This window comes from Mus caroli, chromosome 10 (genome assembly GCF_900094665.2).
Source record: "Mus caroli chromosome 10, CAROLI_EIJ_v1.1, whole genome shotgun sequence".
In the NCBI taxonomy this organism is placed as follows: domain Eukaryota; kingdom Metazoa; phylum Chordata; class Mammalia; order Rodentia; family Muridae; genus Mus; species Mus caroli.
This window is the reverse complement of record NC_034579.1, coordinates 17,129,731-17,139,372: the sequence shown is the minus strand read 5'-3', so window position 1 is coordinate 17,139,372 and position 9,642 is coordinate 17,129,731.

Here is a 9,642-nt window from a genome sequence, read left to right as displayed (position 1 = left end):
AGTCATTTAGATTTCTTCAATCAAGTATCACACAGAAAACCAGGTCATATCCTGAATCAAGCCTGTGTGACATAGATTGGTGGTGACCTCTGCCGCAGAATGTTTCTGGCTCATCTTAGGGTTCTTCAGTCCTGAATGGCTCAAAGTCCAGTTGATCTGCCTTGTTGGCACCTGCTAAGATGTGGTCTCTGTCATTGTAGTGTTGAGGACTGGTCTCAGGTTGGCAAGTGGTCTTGGGGTACCACTGTCAGAAACTGATCAGTGCTTTCCTCAAGAGACAAATCCCTACTCTCAGGACGCCTGGCTAGTTACTGTGGGAGCAGGAGATAAGCAGGGTCACCTGTGACGTTTTCTGTCTCCCACATGTACCTGGTGACCTTCTGTGTTCCTGCCATACTATGATGTAGCTGGGGCTACTCACCAGAAATTGGAACCATAAATCCAAATTAACTTCTTTCCTTTATAAGGTGCTAATTCTCAGGCCTTGTGTTACAGTTAGAGAAGCAGACTAAAGCATTCTCCAAGCAGGTTATAATTATACTGGGAGAACCATAGAGCAAGAGGACATGACAGACTCAGGGCTGTTCAACAGAATACATCTGGATCCCATTGCAATGGATGGACAGATGCCTTAGTTCAAGGGGATATTGAGTTTCAGGGGCGGCAACCACAAAATACCGAGTGGTTTACAAATATTAAAATTTTTATTGCTAATTATTCTAAGGGCTGAGAAGTGGGAAATCAAGGAACCTGTCCATATGCCAGTCGATGAGTGCATCAAGTGCACAGAGGTGCCTACCTTCGCTGAGATGTGCCTGTTGTGGCCTAACCTGGAGCTTGGAGTTGGTGGTAGTTTGGGAACCTGGGAAGGCGTCTGCTCTCCACACAAGCTGTTGGGGTGCTCCCCTGTTGTTTTCTCCTTGCTCTTCCAGACTCTGAATCCTCTCAGCGTTTCCACTTGTCTATAGTTTGCTAGCTTGACCCAGAAGACACAGCCTGGGAACTAGAGAGGTCACCAGCGGCTAAGGCGGGAGGAAAGCCTACCAAGCCGAGAGCATGCCAGGTTTGTACTGTATGATTATCCCGTCTTGCTGTAACCTGCTGGCTTTGAAACCACACACCGCACAGAAGGATCACTCAGTTCCAACCCCAAAAGATGGGGACAGTTTCCCAGAAAACATGACTCAGTTCTCGGCCCATCTCCACCAACACGGAGCCGATTCCGTTTCCCTTCCCACTAAAACTGCTGTTTGCCCTGCTGATAGTAATTGCCAGGCTTGGCAAATAAAAATTCAGGGCAGCCAGACAAGTTTGAATTTTGTTAGAGATACTGAATTTTTTTTTTTTTTGACAGCCTCTCACTGTAGCTCTAGCGGGCCTGGAATGTGCTCTGTCGACCAGGCTGGCCTCAAACTCACAGAGACCGGCCTACCTTTGGTTCTTTGTCTAGGACCAAAGGCGTTCCCCTCCACTCCCAACCTCATCGCAGATTCTTTGCTATAGCAGTGTGACAAATACTATATGTTCCCAATGCTACCTGGGAAATAACCGGAGACTCAGGTTTGACTGGGAGTCTTATACTTGATGTGGGTGGCAGTCCTACTTATCAAGAGAACCTACCCTCCAAAGGCCTCTCTATGTGATGTTCCTCATCTGGACTCCAGCCTGAACTCTGCACATCTCCCTCTGGGAGCCCTGCAACTCCAGTCCCCACATATGACTTCATCTCATTTCTGTGTGCATAAGCATCCTTGCCTGTGGAGGTAGAAGCTTGCTCTCTGAGTCACACAACCCACTATGTCCTAGCTCTTTCTCCCTGACATACAAAAGTCTTGCATCTAGTTTTTGTTCTTTAAGACATGATCTCATATAGCTCAGGCTAGCCCCTAACTTGTACTCTCCTAGGTTGGCTTTCTACTCCTTTATCCTCCCCCCCCCTCTCTCTCTGTGTGTGTGTGTGTGTGTGTGTGTGTGTGTGTGCTGGGATCTTGGACCACCACGTCAAGCCTTTTTTACATTTCTTTGAAAAACAAAGCTTGGTTCCTCCTAGTCACTATGCTGAAAAAAACCCAGGACAGTAAAGGTCCCAGGAGAGTCAGACAAGATTTAGGGCAGAGTCCTTCAGTGTCTCCTACAGATCGGAGGATTTAGTAGTTAGCTAATTACTATAAGACTTGCCTAGAAGCTACTCCCAGCTCTGTGTTAACCTGTTCAACTCCGAATAGCAGCTTTTACATTGCGTCTTGTTTCCTTGGAGGCAGTTAATCTGTGGCGCAGCCAGCTTAAAAGGAAATGACCAACCTCTGTCAGGAAGACAACCCATGGAGCGATCATGAAGAACTCCTAGCTGCCCTTTGCTTCTGCTGCTCACGAGGTCTACTCCTTTTCCATGTACCTGCACGGGACAGTCCTTCGATTTTAACCTTGTAGGTCTGATCTGTTAGATCCCTTCCATTCCTAGCCATGTACCAGTCAGCACTGGATTTTTTTCTTCCTGTTTGAAGTGAGGTCCCTCTGTTCGCCTTGATAATGGCCGTAATGCTGTAGTGAAACATCCCAAGATGTGCTGGTCTTTGGTGGACTCTCACAGCACAGGCAAGGTTAGAGGTTAAAGGTTGCCACCGGTCCCTGTTCTTTCTCCCCTGCCCATATGGGCATTCGATTTTGAGTTCTTCAATAAGCTGTCCATTCATCCAGATCTAGGCCCCTGTCTGGCTCGATGCTTATTGGTTTAACAGTGCCAATGCATAGGATTCTACAGTCAGAGCGGCTTAAGCAACAACTAAATATTGTTTTCTTGCTGTTCTGGGAACTAGATATTCAAGGTCAAGGCGTCAGTAGCTCTGTTGTGAGACCTCTCTGCTGTCGGGCTGTGTCTTCAAGTTTTTTTTTTCCCCCTCTGTGCATGTGTGCCTGGTGTGTTCCAATTTCCTCTGCATGAAAGACCAGTAGAGCCAAATGGTGGCACATACCTTTGATCCCAGGATTTGGGAGGCAGAGGCAGTTGAATCTGTTAGTTCCAGGCCAGCCTGGTCTACAGAGTGAATTCCAAGACAGCTGGAGCTACACAGAGAAACTGTGTCTTGCAAAACAAAACAAAGAATACTGGAAATGTGGATTCACACCCACTCTGATAGCCTAACTTTAAATTCCCACCTTGTTGGACCTATCTTATACACAGGGCTTCACCAAATGAATCTCAGGGAGTCCCCAGTCAGCCTGTAACAATCACAGCATGTCTGAACTCAAATTTAGTGACAGCATATGCAGACAATAATAACTGGCAAGGTGCGTGCATACTTATTTTTCAGTTGACGACTGTGTGGTGAGAAGTACTATGGCCAGATATAAGATTTGTACCCACAGAGGCAATGGCGTATGGCGAGTGCACAAGTCACCAGAAGTCACAGAGCCTAAGTGTCCTGTCTGAGGGCAGCCCTGTTGTTCTCCAGGCTCTGCCCTCTGGACTCCCTTTCAGTACAACCACCATTTCTTTCAAGGCACAAGTCACCCCTTGCCTTTCTTTGTCTTGCTTCCTTTCTCTCCTCTAAGCAGAGAATTTAAAAAGAGCACCCACCAAAGATCTGCTCCTGGGGAGACCATGGGAGACTCAATAGCTTAACCACTCTTTTTTCTGAGCTCTGCTCTATCAGTCGTTCAGGAAAGGGAAGAAGAAGAAAAAAAGAAAGAAAGCCAAATACTTTGATCCCTGGGGAGGTGAAGCGGAAGTTGATCTTCACCATTAAGGTTTTTTATAGATAGCAAAGTCCATGCTCCCACCTGCACCCAAAGCACACAGGCAGCTGGCAGAACAAAGCGCCAGGGGAAAGGAGCTGACCAGAATCTCTTAAATTGCCAGGGTACAGGTGCAGCTTGTTTTTTGTCCCCGGTGCAGGCACCAGTGATTGACAATGTTTTACCCGGCAGACTTAACCCTTTCTTCTCCTCCAGGCACCATGGTAAAGCCCTGTGCTTCAGAAAGAGTTCCTTCCCACTTCAGGTCTCAGAAAAGACTCCTTCGAGGTGGATGAGAGCAGGGTGTCACGCCAGTGTTAGCCGCCACGAGTGAAGATAACGATGAGGGCAAATGTTGAACTCGCTGATCAGGCCGCTGTACTTCTTTGTCGTTAAGAGACACCTATGTAAGCTAGAACGTGGGCCACGACCTGATGCTAGATGTGCCTGACTCTATTGACCTAGAAATCTGACTCCTCTGCACCGCAGCTGTTCCCCTCACCATCAAACAAGTTACTTTGCAGGCTAAGCTGTAGCAGAGAGGAGCCACAACCGCGAAGCCAGCTTTGGAACATGCCCCAGAGCATGCTGGGATGTCTCAGTGGCTCCGAAGTTTGCTTGTGTCCAGGCATATTTTCCTGGGATTGCACTTCAGAGTTGAGTGTGGAGACATGGGTACTTGTGAGTCTTCCATATAAGGGCCAAATGTGTGTAGAGTCTAGGTGGATAGGTTATCTGCGGAGTACTGTCCTGGGCATCCTGAAGGGATGCTTGACGTGGTCAGGGTGGGAGCGAGCAGAGGGGTAAAATAAGGGCAAGCTCAGTGTTAGACAAACTCATAAGCCAAAGCCGTGAACTCTCCAACGCCTTAAAAGTTAAACATTGGAAAAAGGCCAAATGCATAGGTGGAACTGCTTCCTAAACATCGAGCCTTCTACTAAGAGAAGTGGGATGGACTGTGAATACATGCTGATACTAGAGAAAGGCCCCAGAGCTGGGCAGGGCACGCGATAACCCCAGACCTTCTGGGCTTTGAGCTCAGGAAAGTGGCTTGTTAGTGAGCTGTTAGGATTACAGATGTTTTCACGGTTGGGTAGGTACATTATAAAACATCCCTTAGCACAAAATGAACACTCTTGATTTTAACTCGGGGACGCTATCACAGCCAGCACAGAGCATGACCTCTACCTGCTCCCTGTTGCAGCCATGCGGTGAGAATCTGACTTCTGACACGTCTTTTGAGGGTCTTGATCAACTTGCAGCGACCACGTTTGCCCAGCGAGCTACGATTCTGTGTCCTTGGTCTTAATTTAGCCTTTGAAAAGAGCCTATATGAGCCAGGTGGGAGATACTTGTCCGGATGATCTATAGACTAAAACAATTAAGGGAAACTCGTGGCTGGCAAAGCAATCTACACCATTCGTAAGTCAAAAACTTTGGAAACGAGACCTAATGCAGTTCTGTGGGCCCAAAGCTGCTGAGTGAAAAACACAACTTTGAATTTTCATTAATCATTTTGATCTTAGACATAGATAAGAGCTGCTAGTGATTGTTCGTGAAATCAAATACCGAGACTGGGCGGTGCCGTGGTGACAATCTAATGAGGCAAGGCCCCACAAGGATACAGGCTCAATAGGCTCTTAAGCAGCCTGTGGGGAGAGATGCCTCTCAGAGACACCCCAGCCCTGGTGGGTGAGCACACCTCCTGGAGCACATCCTCTAGACTAGGCTTCTGCTTCAAAAAATGTCACCATTGTAATGTGGAAGCTTTGGCTCTGACAGCGCAGAGGCACACACACACACACACACACACACACACACACACACACACGGCTATTCCAAGAGGGAGAGAGAGACTCTAAATCCCGACCCTCATTCTGAGAGATCTACACACAAGGGTGATAGCAATTCTCTAGACTTTGGATATTCTTGACCTTGGGAAAACTTTTTTTTTAAAGTTTGTAAAGGTAATTACCATTATTTACAGTACCGAAGGCAAAGCCCCACCCTGGGCTTCAGGCCAGGGGAATCTCAAAGTAAGAAGAGGGTGGTGGGGTGAGCCAAGTCCAAGACAAAAGCACAATTATGCTTCCCTAAAAGCTTACTCTGTTGGGGGTGGTTAGAGGAACACCCACACTAGGGGAGGTGTGTGCAGGGAGGGGCGACCTTTGAAGTTCTGCATAAATCTTGATGGGGTCCCTCTACAGTGCTGGGAATAAGGTATTCCATGCTCCCCACCCTGGCTCTCTAACTGGGCTGAGCCATAAGGAAATGGACTTCTTACTTGATTTGCCAGTTGTTGAAAACCGAGCTTCAAATCAAAGAATTTTGGAAGAATTAAGACAATGGGAAGTGTTCAGGAACATGGTACGAAGGTTTCTTAATTTCTCCACGGAAAGGAAGGCCAAGTGACACCCCACCTCCCCTTTTACTTTTTAATATCCACTTCACTTTTCAACTTATTTTTCTTTTTTGGTTCGGGTCAGAGAGATCTGGGGGAAAGATCTAAGCCATGTTTGTGGCGGGGAGTAGCCTTCACAGTCTCCACACCACAAGCACCTCGTGAGGGCAGTCAGTGACATGGGTACTGGCAGCACCTGGGGTGCAGGGACAGGAGCACACTTACCGAGAGCCCAAGTGTGTGGATTCCCCAAGGGCTATCTCCAGACAGGCTCTTGGGCACTGACTTATGGTTTCTGTTGCTTCGACAAACACCATGATCAAAAGCCACTTGGGGGGGGTGAGCGTGTTTATTCCGCTTACACGTTCACAGAACTGTTCTTCATCAAAGGAAGTCAGGACAGAACTGGAACAGGGCAGGAACAAACATAGAAGCTGTGGAGGGATGTTGCTTATTGGCTTGCTCCCCCTGGCTTGCTCAGCCTGCTTCTTATAGAACTCAGGACCACCAGCCCAGGGATGGTGCCACCCACATGGGCTGGGTTCACCCCTCATTGATCATTAATTGAGAAAATGCCTTACAGCTGGGTCTCTTGGAAGCATTTCTTCAACTGAGGGTACATCCTCTCTGATGACTCTACCTTGTGTCACGTTGGCACATAAAACCAGGCAGTACAGGTGCTGTGTTTGGAAGTACTACCATAGAAGGTGAGGTTTGTTCCCCCTTTAGTCCTGGAGTGAAATACTCAGAAGAGAGGATGTAGGAATCTGAGCACGTGGCAGCTCCGTGAAGAGGAGGGCTAACATTTTTGGGCGGTCATCACCTCCTCTGGTTGCTTCACTCCCCAGATGCACACCGAGAGCTGGTCAGTTTTCAGCTGTCTGGTGCAGAAGGAGATGGGAATCATAGCGGTTGGGCTAAAACAGCCCTGCTCCTACCTGAACCCCAGGTGCCCATGGAGGCTCTCCAACCACCTGGAGCCAAGGGCGATTCAAGAGTCATTTGTTTGTCTTGCTTTTGTTTGCACCTCTTACCAGCTGGGGTGCAGGAGAGCCTCGCAAACAATTTTGTGTATATAATACAGGAGCTGTAAGAGTTTAATTGGCGGGCTGCTGTGGCTGAGGTCCAGAGGGGGTAAGCACACAGGTGGACCCAGGAGGCAGGAAGGAAGGGAGCGAGGAAAGGAGAAAGAGTTGAAGAGACAGATTTCCATAGGAAACCGAGAACACAAAGATTTGTCATCTTTGTGCCAGGATATGAACCTGCTGTGTTTTTCCACGTTATGATCTCTACACACAACTCATCCTCAGGCAGTTTGTTCATTTTCAGGAAGCCAGCGACTGGGCCTGGGTTTTCTCTGCTCAGTATTTATTAACTCTGCCTGCTGCTCACACTATGTGACCACTGGAATTGAGTGATAAGGACTAAGCAGCAAATGAACTGAGTCCAAATGAGTCCATGGCTGAGGCTGACCCGAGGACTGAGTATAACGGGGCTGTATCCTCAGGACACGGAAATGGGGGTGTACCCCAAGGGAAGAAGAGCTTTATACCCAAACCTCATCTTTTGCCACCATCAACCCAACAGATAGCATTTCCTCAGGGCATGAAGCATTCTGAGAAGACCTGTTACTTTCACTCATCTCTTTGCACCGAGATAGCCTTCCTATGATGGGAAAACGGAGAGATGCTTTACTACCACGGTAAAGGCTGAAATCGACATCTGCATAGCAAGATGCACTCTCAAGCTTAGTTTTCATCAACCTGTTTTGGTTTTGCAGATGGCTGGTTTTGCAAGAGGTATCAGAAATTTGGGAAATAATGTCTCAATTTCTTACTTAGTGTTCAATAGTAGAATGTCTTGTTTTATCAACCGTGTTTAGAATGCTCATTTAAAACATAATCACATTTATGTTTAAGGAAAATGGAGCAGTCAGCTTGGCAGACTCCATCTAATGATGAAAAGGGAAGTTTTGGAATTTGACAAACATGAAATCCAGTGCTGTCGCTCTAGCTTAAGTGCCACAGCATCTCAGACACACTTCTAACCTTAGAGAACAGGAGTTTTACTTTGCTTTAAAGTGGGAATACTGCGTTCCTTGTAAGCTTATTTTGAGAACTGAGGTAACATGGATTTGGTGTTTGACAAGGGGGCTTCTCCTCTTTAACGAACCTATGCTCAGCGAATGCTAGCTTTAAAAAAAATCAAAATTGGCATATAATTATGGATAATTATAATAATAAATGCTTTTCCTTTCCCTGCTCAAATACAACTGCACAGAAGACGGTGGGCTGAAAAATGGTGGTGATTTTGTGTTTTAATGACTACAGACAGCTGCTAAGGTAGTTAATGATACAATCATACACGCATGTATTGGAACACACAAACATTCAAAAAAGGAGGTTACAAAGGGTTCAGTGGTTGATATGAAAACAAAATATAAACTCACAGAGCCCTGAATTCTTGCAGTGAGATCCCAGATTCGGCTTTTATGGGTCTAGGGTTGTTTCCCTTAGAAAACTATTAAACCTGCACAGCAAAGAATAGTCAGGGTCTCCGGTTCACAGGGAGCAATGTACACATTTCAGCAGCCTTTGAAGGCTTTTACCCTGGATGAAAAGGAATGCAAAGTGCCATGCAAATTAGATTTAACCTTCTGGCTCATTTGCCTCCATAAAAAGCAAAAGGCCCAAAGGATTCTATCCACATTTGAAGGCCATATTTTTATGTAAATAAGGAGTTGTTCGGAAGTTCTAGGGGTGTGAGGAATGCTATCCAAGGTCCCTGGGTGGGTCCCCAGGTGGCACACTGGCATGGCCAGCAGTAAGGCTTCTAAGTTGATGTCATTGGTTCGTGTAGGGGAGAAGAGACAAAGAGAGGGACCAGAAAAAAACAGAAAAGGGAAGAGTGTGAGTGAGCAGGGAATTGCAAAGAGAAGAAGCTGTAACCACCAGCAGGTGTTGGTAAGACTGAGGCTCTTCTCAGAGCCTGTGAGCTGAGTATGGTGGCTCATGACTTCAGCCCCAGCACTCACGGCTCTCTGTGAGTTCAAGGCCAGCCTGGTCTACACAGTGAGAACCTGACTAGAAGAAAGAAGGAAAAGAAAAACATAAAATAATATCCTGAGATAGTGGATACATAGTTAGAAATCCAGGTACCTATGAAATGGGTGCTGATGTAGTTCTATTATTGGTGTGGTGTTATTACATTTCACTTGATTGAGTGATTGCTTGCTGGCTTTGGACCTAGGCCCACACACATGCCAGGAAAGGGCTATTCCACTGCTCAGTCCCTGTACTTCAGCCTCTTTATTGGGGTCTGTATCCAGATTAGTTGGCATTCGTGTCTACCTCCTACTATGTGCAATCGGTGGTAAGTTCTGGGCACACAATGAAGTTATGATAGCATTCCTTTCTTTAAGACCATTGTTACTTTCAGTATCATGAGTAAAAGAACGAGGGAGGAAGTCACTCTTACATGTCCTAATTAGGAATCTTTTTTTTTTT